This window comes from Bos javanicus, chromosome 22, assembly GCF_032452875.1.
Source record: "Bos javanicus breed banteng chromosome 22, ARS-OSU_banteng_1.0, whole genome shotgun sequence".
NCBI lineage: Eukaryota > Metazoa > Chordata > Mammalia > Artiodactyla > Bovidae > Bos > Bos javanicus.
Genome location: NC_083889.1, coordinates 29,337,652 through 29,352,036, shown reverse-complemented (window position 1 = coordinate 29,352,036; position 14,385 = coordinate 29,337,652). Strand labels below are relative to the sequence as shown.

General features: G+C 50.1%; 1 long non-coding RNA gene across 1 annotated transcript; it reads right to left on the bottom strand.

Moving 5' to 3' along the window:
* Positions 1–1,088: 1,088 nt before the first annotated feature.
* On the bottom strand, positions 1,089–13,773 carry LOC133235216 (uncharacterized). The gene is made up of 4 exons (XR_009732482.1): positions 11,684–13,773; positions 6,419–6,523; positions 5,257–5,378; positions 1,089–4,775 (listed from the first exon to the last, which is right to left on the bottom strand). It is a non-coding gene; the product is annotated as an uncharacterized LOC133235216 (long non-coding RNA).
* Positions 13,774–14,385: the final 612 nt, after the last annotated feature.

Sequence of the window (14,385 nt, the reverse complement as noted above, 5' to 3'; positions counted from 1 at the left end):
TCAGCGGCGGTGTCACTCTGATCCCTCAGGAGCTGGCCTCTGCCTTGTCCACACGTGGCTCTCAGTGGGGGCTCCTCAAAGCGCATCCAGAGGGCCTGCCCTGCCCTCCAGGCAACCTGCCCCTGACACAGGCGGGTCAGGGGGCCTGGGCGCTGGCCTGAGCACAGCCGGCCTACGCCCCACCAGACTGCTCCCAGCCCCTGCGACCACCCCAGGGACTCTCCCACTGCTAGCCAGTCCTCAGAGGAGGCCTGCAGAGAAGAGAAACAAGCAGACTGCTGCAGAAAAGACTTTCCCAAACGGCCCCGGAAGGAAGCATCTCCCACTATCCAGGTTCTTCTTCCCATGACATCTTACCCCTCCACCATCCAGGGGGAGTTCACATCCCTCCCCTTGAACCTGGGCAGACTTTCGTTTCTGCCTCCACCAGTAAGTACGGCAGAAGTGACCCCACAGGCTAGATGGTAAAAGTGATCCAGCTTCCTCCTGGTTCTCCATCTTGGGACCCTTGCTCTGAGCATAATTCGCCCCGTGATGAGGAAACAGGGGCCCTGGAGAGGCCACGTGCAGGTGCTCTGGCTGACAGCCCCGGCCGAGACCTCAGCTGACAGCCAGAGACCGCAGACGTGTGGGTAAAAGAACCTCAGGATGACTTCAGCCCTGGCCGCCACCAACTGGACGGCAGGAGAGACCAGAGGGGTGACCGCTGCACTGACCCTGCCAACCCCAGCGCCGGGAGAGGTAATAACAATGGGATGACTGTTATTTAACGCCATGCGGCTTCTTCTACAGCAACGGAAAACTGATACACTGGTCTGGCAAACGGGCTCTGGGCCTCTGATGTAGGGACTTCTGGGGTTGCCAGGAGTCAGAGGCTGGTCTAGAAGAAGGGGTGTGAGCTCTGGGTGGGCAGACACCTTGGCCCAGCAGACCCTCCTCTTCTTCATGGGCAGGGGGGACAGCGGGAGGTGACCCTCTGAAGTGTGGGACCAGTGGGGCCCTGATCATCTGGATCAAAGGGCACCACTATTCCCAGGTTCCAAGCCCAAAAGTGGACCAGAGGTGACTGTCTGGACTGTGGGCCTTCAGCTGAATTCTCAGTGATGCCCTTCTGCATGGAGGAAGCAGAGGGCCAGGCAAACAAGCTGGGCTCTGCGGAGGGAGCAGAGTGATCGCCTAAAGCCATGTTTCACTTGGCTCCCACCATGTTTTTTTAAGAAAAGGAATGTGTTGCCAACATTTAAAAATTGGAATACTTCAAATAAAAACCTGTAGATGCATAAATATGTATATTCCTCCTTATTTGAGAAATAAGCATGCCAACATTTTCTCTTGAAAATCAGACAAGCTGGCCCCACTGGGTCCACATTTCCTTGTGGCAACAACTATCTCGAGCTGAGAATTAGACAGGAGTTTCCTCTCCAGTGTGCCCCAGTCCCCGCCACTCCCTACTGCTTCACACTTACCAGGCTTCACTCATTACATTAAACTGCCTATTCCTTGTAGAAACTGGGCTTGAGAATCGCCAAGGTTCATACGCTCCAGCTGGACACCCAGGTTCATCACTTACTAGTTGCGTGACCTTGGGCAAGCTTCTTATTTCCCTCTCTTCTAGCTTGTAAAACTGCCTTGATACACCTGCCTTGAAGAACCAGGGTGAGAACTAAAATTGAAATGCATGAGAAAGACTTATCCCAGCATCAGACACAAAGTAAGAACTTTATAAATAATTGCTGGTCTGATCACTATAGTTATTTTTGTTATTTGAGGCTTGGACCTGATTCCCTGTCTGCCATCTCCCTTGGCTCCTGTTCAGCCCACACAGGCAGTCACCCAGCACCCCACTCTGTAACTCCATCCCCTGGGCCCAGGAGAGCCAAGGGGCTGGGAAGCAGCCCTTAGCTGCAGCCTTGCCTTTGAATGTAAATATTAGTGTTGGCCCAGCCTGGAGGTGCTGTATGCAGAAGAGCCCCAGGCAGCACGTCTGCCAGGAGTTGCCAGGCAGAGGGACCCCGGCCACCCAGCCTGGCCCTCCAGCACTCCAGGTTGCTGACAGGAGGTTGGGGCTGGGCAGAACTCCATTGGCAACATCTGCACCCCCACTCAACATCAATCCCCACCAGACCTGGGTTCTCTGACTGCAGGGTGACAAGAGCTGATGCTGGGGTCCAGGACTCTGGCTTTGACATTGATCACCCCAAAGCAGGCAAAGCAAGGGTAAAGGCTTCCCTGGGGAGGGGCAAGACCCAGAAGGAGGCGATTGACTTTCACAACTCAACCTGAGTGATTTGCTTCTGCAGCAGTGATCTGGCTATTTTAGGCAAAAGCTAGCAAACCAAAAGCCATGGACTTTGATCAGACTGCTGACCGAAACCAGAGCTCCACCCTGGCTATATAAAGCTACTGAGTGTGGGTAGGGAGGCTTATTGTCATATGTGGAACTCTATGAGGCTAGGGGATGAAGCCTGTCGTCCCCGATTCTCCTGTCTTCCTGATCTTCTCCTGCAGAGCAGACCATCTAGGGAGGTAGTAGTTATGAGGGTGGGTGGCCTTTGGGGTCAGTCAGGCCTGGCTTTGATCCCAGCTCTGCTATATGCTAGCTGTGTGATCTTGGGCACAATTCTTAACTTCTCTGAACCTCAGTTTATGCATCTGTAAAATGGTGATGATGGTACCTACCTCATAGGGTTGTTTTGAGGATGAATGAGACCATGGAAAAAGCAAGAGAGTTCCAGAAAAACATCTATTTCTGCTTTATTGACTATGCCAAAGCCTTTGACTGTGTGGATCACAATAAACTGTGGAAAATTCTGAAAAGATGGGAATACCAGACCACCTGACCTGCCTCTTCAGAAATCTGTATGCAGGTCAGGAAGCAACAGTTAGAACTGGACATGGAACAACAGATTGGTTCCAAATAGGAAAAGGAGTACGTCAAGGCTGTATATTGTCACCCTGCTTATTTAACTTCTATGCAGAGTACATCATGAGAAACGCTGGACTGGAAGAAACACAAGCTGGAATCAAGACTGCCGGGAGAAATATCAATAACCTCAGATATGCAGATGACACCACCCTTATGGCAGAAAGTGAAGAGGAACTCAAAAGCCTCTTGATGAAAGTGAAAGTGGAAAGTGAAAAAGTTGGCTTAAAACTCAACATTCAGAAAACGAAGATCATAGCATCTGGTCCCATCACTTCATGGGAAATGGATGGGGAAACAGTGGAAACAATGTCAGACTTTATTTTTTTGGGCTCCAAAATCACTGTGGATGGTGACTGCAGCCATGAAATTAAAAGACGCTTACTCCTTGGAAGGAAAGTTTTGACCAACCTAGATAGCATATTGATAAGCAGAGACATTACTTTGCCAACAAAGGTCCAGCTAGTCAAGGCTATGGTTTTTCCTGTGGTCATGTATGGATGTGAGAGTTGGACTGAGAAGAAAGCTGAGTGTCGAAGAATTGATGCTTTTGAACTGTGGTGTTGGAGAAGACTCTTGAGAGTCCCTTGGGCTGCAAGGAGATCCAACCAGTCCATTCTGAAGGAGATCAGCCCTGGGATTTCTTTGGAGGGAATGATGCTGAAGCTGAAACTCCAATACTTTGGCCACCTCATGCAAAGAGTAGACTCATTGGAAAAGACTCTGATGCTGGGAGGGATTGGGGGCAGGAGGAGAAGGGGACGACAGAGGATGAGATGGCTGGATGGCATCACTGACTCGATGGACGTGAGTCTGGGTGAACTCTGGGAGTTGGTGATGGACAGGGAGGCCTGGCATGCTGCAATTCATGGGGTCGCAAAGAGTTGGACACGACTGAGCGACTGAACTGAACTGAGACTCCCCACTTCCTCACAGCAAAGGGAAGAGTATATCTGGTCCTGAGGTGAGCCTATGATGCCAGCTGGGCAAGGCTTCGTGCCTGACACCTCCTAAGTCGTTGACCAGCCCATGGACAATCTGTCTTGGGTCCACACTGCTTTAATCAGGGGCCACCTCCTCACCATCACAGAGACAGCATCACAGACCTACAAGGAAATAAGAGGCAGCAGCTGGAAACAAGAACAAGGAACAAGACCTTCCTCCACGGCCTGATGAAAGATGAAGCAGCCCCTCTGGACGGGCTAGTGGACAGCCAGGATGGTTGAGGAGTACAGTTTTCTCTGCTCATCTATTCCTTGCCTATTGTGGCAGGCTATGCCAGTGGATGCCCAGATGCCCATAACCTCAGCTGGGGACAGAGACCCTAATGACTCCAACGCCCTACATGAAGCCACTCCCTCCTCCCAGCCTTCAACCTTCCATCCCCAAATCTAACAACAGCATCCATCATAAATAACCATGGACAGGCTAAGTCTCTGCTGGGGAAAAACTCCTCCTTTCCATTCGCTGCCAAGCCAGGCGAGCGCTCCAAGTCAACAAAATTATCAGCACTGAGCTAACAGTGAGAGAGGGACTGAGAAGTGAGTGGGACATCCCGCAAACAGGTCTATCTCCCAGCTCCAAGATTCTATCTGGGCTTCCCCCCAGCAAAAGACAACTTCTCTGCATAAGTGTCCATGAGACTTTGTGGTCGAGTCCGTCTCCTCCCTCTGGGCCTTTGCTGAGCGGCTGAGGGAGGGAGCAGGAGGAGCCCCAGCAACAGACACATGGCTGCAGCACTGAGCATCTTCCTCCGCAAGGAAGCTCTCCTGCAATCCTGTCCAAGAGGCCACTGGAGGACCAGGGGGATACAAAGAGTCTGGAAAACGCAGTTCTTTGGTGAAAAGATTGGCTGTTTGGGGAATGAACGGAAAATAGTCAACTTCAATCCAATGGGAAATTCTTCTTTCCCCAGGCATTCTGTCTGATGAGTTTTCTCAGCCAGTCTTGAGCCCCTGGCAGCCCTCTAGGGATCTGAACTGCTTGTGCAGGATCTTTGGCTCCTGCAGGGAAAAGTCTCCCAGGGCGATAAAACCTCAAGGCTCTCAGTCCATGATCTGACCTCAGATAGGTCAGGGGGTGCCCAAACATGCAAAGCCATGAGGGTTATTGACCCCTGAGGCTGTCACTCTGAGTAGAGGGGAGCCAGCCCCAGGACCTCCCCAGCCCCCCACAGGCTCCCAGGATGAGTTGCTAAGTGACTTCACAGCTCGATGCCTAGACAGTCCCACCCATCAAATGGGAAAGAGGACACCCACTCCTACCAAGTAGGTGTTGGGCTAAGGATCATGCTTCATACGTTTTGGTGTGCAGTGTTTCGGGAAGCTGGATACCTGGAAATAGAAGGCCGGGTCCAAGGGCCTGTCAAGAAACATGTTGATAGATGTTCAAAGCTCTTCCAGTTTTCATTCCTGGGTCAGGCATCCTCTCCTGGGTCACGACCTTGAAATTTCAGCTGCACAAAACAACAAGCATTTATTTTCCAGCTCATTTACCTGCAGCTCAGCAGGGGTTGGGCTGATCTGAACCATGTCTCCTATCTCTTTGGATCAGTAGCTTCCTGGGGAATGTCCCTCATCTGGTGATGGTAGAAGGACAAGAGGGACAGGCAGAAACATTCAAGGCCTTTGAAGGCTTAGGGAAGCCCCGTAGCCAAGCCTGGCATCAATGGAACAGGAAGGCATCTGCGTGTCACAGAGTTTGGAATACGGGAGGAGCAAATACATGCTGAGCAGTGATCTGGACTGCACAACTCTGTTACACATGTGTGTTGGCTTATGCTCACACTCTTGCACAAACAGGCATGGACAAGAATGTCTGCTACAATACGGGTTGTGCTATTAACAGCTAGAGACACAAAAGTGTCCATCAACAAGGAGTGATTAAATAAACTGTACCTCATGGATATGGTGGAATACCATACAGCAGTTCAAAAGAAACAGGACCTAACTCCACGAACAGAAAGGGCAAGATGCCCTAAGATGTGATAAGTGAGAAAAGAAAGTCACAGAAAAACGAATTTAGCATGACGCCTTTGGGGGGAAAAACACCCACCTGTGTGTCTGTGTGTGTGTGTCTGCATGTCTATTTGTGTGTGTGTCTGTGTGTGTGCATGTTTTTGTGTATCAGTGTCTGCGTCTGTGTGTGTCTGTGTGTGTCTGTATGTCTTTGTGTGTCATGTCTGTGTATGTCTATCTGTCTTTGAGGTTCAATGTCTGTGTGTGTCTCTGCGTGTGCACATGTGCACGTGTGTCTGTGTATGTCTGTATGTCTTTATGTATCAGTTTCTGTCTATGTGTGTGTCTGTGTGTGTGTGTGCTCACAGAGAGGGTGCTGAGGCTAAGGCCACGGGCCATTTTACCTATAGAGAAAGCCTTCTGAATTATTTTAATCTTTTACACAGGAACTGTGTTCATACGTTATATATGAAGTTCTTTTGTTTTAATTAGAATACCAGAAGAAAAAAATAAGAAAATACCATTGTTAGGGGCTTACAGTTAATTCGATGCAAATGTCTCAGGAACTCGGGAATGTAGCAATCTTGCCAAACCAGAGCCACTGGCTCTCCCCCGCCACACACACTTCAGTCCCACAAAGTTCCTTTGGAAGACAAACTCACATGAGAGATCAGGAAAGAAAGCTAAAAGTGGCTTTTTTTATTATGAGTTGGGCTGGTGCCCGGGTAGGCAGGGAACTGAGCTGCAGCATAAGGCCTGGGCCCGTAACCTACACGGGAGCCTCCGCTGAGCCCGGCTTCTCGTCCAGCTGTCTGCTAGGCCAGAGGAGACCCGGACGTCAGAGATGCTCCTGGGAAATGGCAAAGAGGGGACCAGGGTGTGCACATGGGCCCCAAGAAGGAAGTCCAGCCTCTTCTTGGCCATCCAGCCCCAAGAGGAGGGAGCCATGGCAGAGAAGAGCAGACTCCTGTCTTTATACTCATGACAGTTTCTTCCAGATCTCTAGACCTACCCTGGCCACTCAGGCAGCTGCTAACCCCAGGAGGCCACTCACATTTCAATTCAATTAAATGAAGCATCCTGCTGCCCGGCCACACTCAACACACCTCACGTGCTTGGTAGCCACGTGTGGCCTGTGGGTGCTGTGTTGGTGCTGCCATCGACATGGAAAGTCCTAGCAGGCAGTGCTGCTTCCGGCTTTCACAGTAACTCGGTGGGGAGATCGCAGTGTCCACCCCAGGCTGTGTTTGGTATGGGAGTTGGACAGGGGAGCCACAAAACTCACTCTTCTGTTGTGAACGTCATTAGCATTTAATTTCCAAATGTCTGAGAATCGCAGTATTCCAGGAGGACTCTGAAGGTGCCCTTCAAGCGGGTGTTGGGGGCACTGGCCTCACACTGGCTTGTTTGTCCTGGCCCTATCCTCTTCTAGGGGCAGTCCCTGTCTGAAGCAAAGAAACCCCCATCTGTGTCTCCCCATGGCTGACCCTTGTATGGAAGGTGGAAACCTTTTAAACAGAAAAGTAAAGTCTGACTTCTGCCCCTACCAATCCACAGACCTGCTCTGTGAGGCTCTGCTGTGATGCCCTGAGGGCCAGGTTTCTAAGATCCTTGGCCCTTACCTGACGGTCAGCACTTCAACCCACTGCCTAGAGCACCCCAGCCTCCTGTGCCTTCAGCCAGACAACACCACCTGAGATTGCATGCCGCAGGGGCTGCCCCCAGCCCTTTCCCTCATTATCTTACTCCAGAGGTTCAGTTGAGTGCCCATGTGCTGAATCCAGCTCACAGCCGTGCACTATTAGATCCATATAGCACTTGTGCAAGGCTTGCATAAACTCTCTCAAAACAAGAGGAAATTTCCCATGAAAATCCAGATTTCTGGCCTCCTTCAACAAACCGGAAGCTCTTACAATCCCAGGCCTGTCTTCACACCTAAAAACAAGCCAGTGAAAACCCAGCGGCTCCCTCTTCTTCCAGCAGGGATACAGGCGCTTCTGTTCGCCACAGGCCCCTCTCCTCCATAACGTGACCCCCTGGCTCCCATGGGCTTCACAGTCGGGGGGGGGGGGGGCTTCTGTCCTCGCTGTTCTTTGTTCTCACTGTCCCACCCTCCTGGGGTTCCCAGGATTCTTCCATGCTGGGCTTTCCACCACATCCCCAGTCTTCATTTCTGTCACCAACCTAGACCTCACCTGGACATCCCAGCAGCATTTCCACCTTGTCTCATACCAATATGGCATCATTCCCTCTGTCCACAGCTGCTCCTGCCACCACGTCTCCTGGTGGGGAGCTCCTCGCATGGGCCAGAACACCAGGCCTCCTGATTCCTTCCTTCCTCCACCAGATTCCACAGATTCCTCATCTCTGTCCTCACTTGGAGTAGCTCAACAGCTTCCTACCTGGTCCCCTTAATAATAACAGTCAACAACCATTCATTTATCACCTACCAAGCATTTATTGATAACACACACACTTCTTGTGTGCCCCACACTCTCCCAGGGGCAGTGATCAAAATAAAGATCTGTGTTTTCGTGTGCCCACCTTCTAGTGGAGTTAGATAAAAGAAACAAGTGAATGAGAAAAAATACACATCAGCATGTTAGGTGGCGACAGGCGCTATGGAGAAGAATGAAAAGGGAGAGGAGGGGAGAGAGTGGGGCTGCCATTTTAAATGGGAGGTGAGGAGTGGTCCCCAAAAGAAGGTGACATTCAAGCCACAGTCTGAAAGAGGCAAGGAAGTGAGCCATGTCAACATCAGCAGGCAAAGCAGTTCAGGCAGAAGGAACAGCAGAAGCCAAGCCCCGAGGTAGGGTGTGCTGGCTTGTTCTAGCAAGGAGCTTGTGTCATTGGAGTGAGCACTTGGGGGCCAGCGGGTGTCTCAGGAGATGAATCAGGGAGGAATGTGATGAAAAGGGAGACTGTGCAGCACACTGCAGGCCACTGAAAGGACCTTGTTTAGGTAGGCATGGACTGAGAGGTATGGGCTGTTCCCTGAAGGCCTGGGGCAGAGGTGAACGATTTGACTTGGATTTTATCAGGATTTCTCTGGCCGTTCTGTTGAGAAGAGACTGAAGAGACCAGGATGGGAGGAAGGATGAAGGAGCGACTTTCTGGATCCAAAGACGGTGGTACTAAATGGGTCTGTAGACATGTTAGATGTGTGATGTGGGAGGAAGAAAGCAATGTGAGGATAAAGACAAAGTTTATGTCTGAGGATCTACAAGGAAGAAGTTGATGAATTTAACTAAGACGGTGCATTTACTATGTTCCAAGCACTGAACACAATGCTTTACTCAAATTATTTAACTGACTCCTCTTCCAAGCCTCCAAGGTTGAGACTAGTCCATGCAATGGGTAGAGTAAAGAGGCAAGACCGTGAAGGCAAGTCTGGACTACTTTACAGGGTAAGTTTGTGGTTCCTGAGCCAACTTGCCCAGTTCACATAGTGGCTGGGCCATTCTCTGGCTGTATCATCTAGGACATTTCACCATTGTTCCTGTTACTGCTACATAAAAACCTCTCCAAACTTCACAACAGTCATTTTACTGTTACGAATTGTGATAATGGGGTTGGACTGGGCTCAGCTGGGAGGTTCTCCCTCACAGTCAATTTTGCAGCTACGATCAGGCATGGCCTGGGTATAGTCACCTCCAAGTCTTCCTCACTCACGTGTCTGGTACCAGGGCAAGAAAGATGCAAAACCGCTGAGACTAGAATGACTAGAGCACTTCAGAGCTCTCTCCATATGGATGTGGTCTCCCCACAGGGCTCTCCCCACAGCATGGTGGTTTCAAGGCAGCCTGAGTTCTTTAATGGAGGTTTGAGTCTCCAGAGGTATGTGTCTCAAGAAAGAGCCAGGAGCAAGCTGTACCACCATCCTGATCTAGTTTCAGAAGCCACATAGACCATCTCTACCTCATTCTGCTCTGCATAATCAAGTTACTAATCCCAGTTCAAATTTAAGAGGAAGAGAATTAGACTTCACTTCTTAAAGGGAACATCAGAGAATTTTCAAGACATGTTTTAAAACCTCTATAACAATTTCTGTCCCTCAGTTTCCCCAACTATAAAATGGAGAAGATAATGATAAAAGGGCTATGGCAAGGATGAAATGAGATATTTCAGGTGAAGTGTTTATACAATGGCCCATACGTAGCAAGTACTTTTTTTATAAAAACCACAAGGCTAATCATTTCATTTAGATCAAAATCAAGTAGCTCTTAAGCCAATAACCTGCATTTTCATAGATTTTCAGACAGCCATCTGGGTTTGGGCTTAGACAGTCTGAATTCTTTTCGGGTGCCTGCCAGCCCTGGAAGGACCTCCCAGCCGAGCAGCACCTGCCTGGGCCTGGGAGCTGGGCCTGCCAGGTTCTGCTGCACACCTGGCAGGTCGGGGTTAATTCACGCCTGGCTTGTTAGTGAATTCAATTGCCAAGCACAGATTCCCGGCTTCCAGCCAAGCTCCCCCACTCTCCCCCAAGGAGCCATGTCAGAAGAGGGAAAATAATTAGTCATTAAAACAAGTGATTCGGGAACACGACAAACGTCAAGACCCAGTCTCACAGCTGGGTGACATCCTGACATTTAAAACAGTTTCACAGCCCCCTTGTGACACTCATGATGCATCATCCACCTGGCTTCCCAAGTCATAGCTGGTGGCCCAGAGAACCCTCCGGCTGCCCCGCTGACTGCAGACTCCACGTGCCCGGGGGTTCCATGCATAACTCACTCTTCGTCATCTATCTGGTGGAAGTGGCATCACACAGAGAGTACCTATGCTAACAAGGCCAGAGTCATGGCCCTGTCTCCCACTCCCCTCCTTTTCTAACCATGCACCCACCAACTCACCCACCTACTTCTCCAACTATTTACCCATCCATCCAACTATACACCAACCCACCCATCCATACGTCCCCTCATCCACCCACACATCCATCCAGGTACTCACCCACCCACCCATTCATCTATTTATCCATCTACCAACCTACCTGGGCTTCCCTTGTGGTTCAGCTGGTAAAGAATCACCTGCAATGTGGGAGACCTGGGTTGGGAAGACCCCTGGAGAAGGGAAAGGCTTCAGTATACTCCAGTATACTGGCCTGGAAAATTCTATGGACTGTATAGTCCATGAGAGCGCAGAGTCGGGCACAACTGAGCAACTTGCACTTTCACCTTTACTTTCACTTTCACCAACCTACCTAACCGGTTATCCATTCTACCATTCAACCACCCATCCATCCTACGAGTCCAACCCATCCCTGCACCCAGCCAGGCCACAGACACTTAATGAATACCTACTAGTCATTCATGTATTCATTAATATATCCAGCAAGCATTTTCAGTAGCTACCATCAGTTCATTCATTCAACCAACCAACATGTCTAGAGAACTGAATGAATGAATAAGTTCATTCATTTACTCCAGCAATGAGCACCTATTGTTTATGCATTACCTGATGAGTAATCAGGCAGCAATGATTTATGCATTCACTCAACAAACATCTAACCAACCATTATTCAGGCAGTCAGCCAGCAAATTAGCATTTATTGAGCACTTATTAATGCCAGACCCTGTTCTAGGCACTTGTGATGTTATGAGTTAGGACAAAGTCCACACCTTTAAGCAACAAACAATCTAAATCAGGAGATGGACCCATCAAAGGGTAACTGTTGTACAAGGCTGCTGGTGCATTAATAAAGACACACATGGAGTATAGGGGCACTCCAAGAAGGTATATGAAATCTAGTCCAGAAGATTTAGGGAAGGCTCCCAAGGGACGCAGATGAGCTGTGACTTACCTATGGGCTTAAAATTCAGACCACCTTAAACCCCAGCTGTTTTCTAGCTCTGTGACTTGGGGTTATGACTTGCCATCTGAGTCTTGGTTTTCTTATCACAGGATGGAGATAATGACAGTGGATAGAATGGAAATAAAAGCAATGTTTACCACACAGCATTGTGAAGAGGGAGGACTCTATGGTTCCTGATCAATAAGCAATCATTTTTACTGTAATTCTTACACTTAAAGTGTGAGGTAGCCAGTGAGAAGTGGGAGAGAGGGCAGCCCAGGCAGCAAGATGCAGATTCAGGCCAGAGAGTCTTACTGAGGGTAGGGCCAGGGCACAGAAGTGACATGGGGTTGCTCTAAGATGAGAACAGAGAGGGAAGGGAAGGAGGGATGGGGGGAGGTGGAGGGGATGGGAAATATGGGCCACAGCATCTAGGGCTGTGGTTCTCAAAGTTTGTTCCTTGGAGTACAGCACCAGCGTCTTGTGGGAACTACGTGGAAATGCAAAGTCTTGGTCCCAACCCCACTCCTACAGGATGAGAAACTCTCAGGGCTGTGACCAGCATCAAGGGATTCATGAACCCTCCAGGTGACTGTGAGGCACTCAAGTTTGGGAGTTTCACGACCGGTCTAGGGAACTGGGAGTTCTACTGGGGGTAGGTGGGGGAGGGGGGCAGGGAGAGGAGGAGCCTGGCAAGGTTTCCACGAGGGAATGTTTGTCCACAGATTCACTTCAATGCCAAACAGTAGAAAACCTTTAGTTGCAAGTCATTGACAGGAGAACAAGAGGTAGAAAGTGTAAGGACCAGAAAAAAAAAAAAACAAAAAACCACATCGTTCCTGCTGGCAAAGCAGTTCCCTGACTGCTCCTGGGTAGAAAGATGGGGTCAGAGAATCCAGGCGTGGGGAAGCTCTTGCCTTGGGGTCCCCTTACTTCTGAAGGCAAGGGGCAGCTTCTGGCTCAGACCCCCGGGCGCCAGGCCATGGATCTGCCAGCTGTGGGGGCTCTGCCTCCCCCGCGCCCTCCGCCTGTCACACGCGGGGATGTCACAGGAGACAATGTGCTTTTGCTAGCGCCCTGGCTGCGTTGGCAGAGGCCTGGCGTCAGGCATCACAATGACTCTCATTTCCTAGGAAACAGGGAGTCGCACTTGTACCTTTGCTGAGAGCCTCCGCATTTGGAGCTGTCATGTGACTCAGGGAGCTATTTTTAGCCTCCCCCAGTCCTGTGTTGTAGGAAGAATGATTTGATGAAAATACTAAACTCATTAAAAGCCTGGGGGATGGGGAGTGGAGGAGGGGTTGCTAGAGCAGAAGCTGCAATCTCTAAGATTCTGGCCCAGGGTTGAGCAGCATGAGGGAATGACAGCTGGGACCTGGCATTTCCTTGGCGTCTGTGCCCTGGGGGAGGTGGTGGGGGGAGGGACTATTGACTCCAGTACCTGGTACTGCTGGTATGTACTGTGGGCCAGGCGCTGGGCTCAACAATTTACCTGCATCATATTATTTCCACCTCACACTACTCCTAGAAAAGAAGAACTAACAACATCCCATTTTGCAGATGAGGAAACTGAGGTTCAGAGAGGTTAAAGAAGTCACTCAGGGTCATTACTAGAAAGCTGGGAGCCCTGGGTTCGAACCCAGGCTATTTCGCCCTGGAGCTTTTCCTGTACTCATCCTGCCGCAGAGAACCCCATCTGTACCCACTAGCTGTTGGCAACAGGGGTACAAGGCCAGGGACTTTGTGGGTGTGTGGTCCCTGTGGTCACCCAGGCCCTGCACTTAGAAGGGCCGCACATTCAGTTTCATACCAAACTGTCACCACCTTGAAATTCTCAAATCATTTTGGAACCAGGGGCTCCATATCCACAGTTGGAAAGTTCTGGGGTTCAACAAATTACTATAGCTGGTCCCACTGAAGATCTCCGGCCCTCTTGGCAAATTCCTCTGATCTGCATGCTAGACTAGTTCATCACTTTGTTTTCCTCCTGTTCAGAATAAAGCGAGACTCTTTTCGTTGTGTTTGTGGAAAACACCCAGATTCTACAGTCAACCCCCAGACATGAGTTCGAGCCCAAACTCTGCCAGTGATTAGCTGTGTGTCCCCCACCACACCCCCACCCGGGAAATCTGCTTCTCTTTTCTGAGCCTCCATTTGCTCATCTATAAAATGAAGACAAAAGATAGTTTCAACCTCATTCCATTGCTGCTTGGATAAAATAGGATTTTTTTTGAAGAAAGCACTCTGCATGGGGCCGCATATGTAGTAGAGGCTCAGCCAAGACTAGTTTCTGTGAGTAAAGTCAGCAAGCATCGTGTGGCCCTGCCTCCCCTGCACGCACCACAGTCCTTTCTTCCTGGCCCCATTTTCCCTGGGTGTGGTGAGTTTTCCAAGGTGTGTCTCACTCAGTCTTATGAACTCACTGCCTCCAGAGTTTGCCGCAGACACCATCTCCTCTGCAGGCCCTGCTCCATCAGTCTTCACTGCCTGGAGTCTTGGGAGGGGGGGTCTTCATTCATGTCCCCAATGCCAAGGCCCATAGCATATATGCCACTCTGGATCCTCAAAGGCTCAAATTCTCCAAGAACACACCCCTAGAGCTCCGGTTTCAGGCTGCAGTGGGGGCCGCTCTTCATCCCACTTTATCGTTTACCAAGTGCCAGGCTCACATTGGCCCTGTGAGGCAGAGGTGAAGAACTGACCCCATTTTA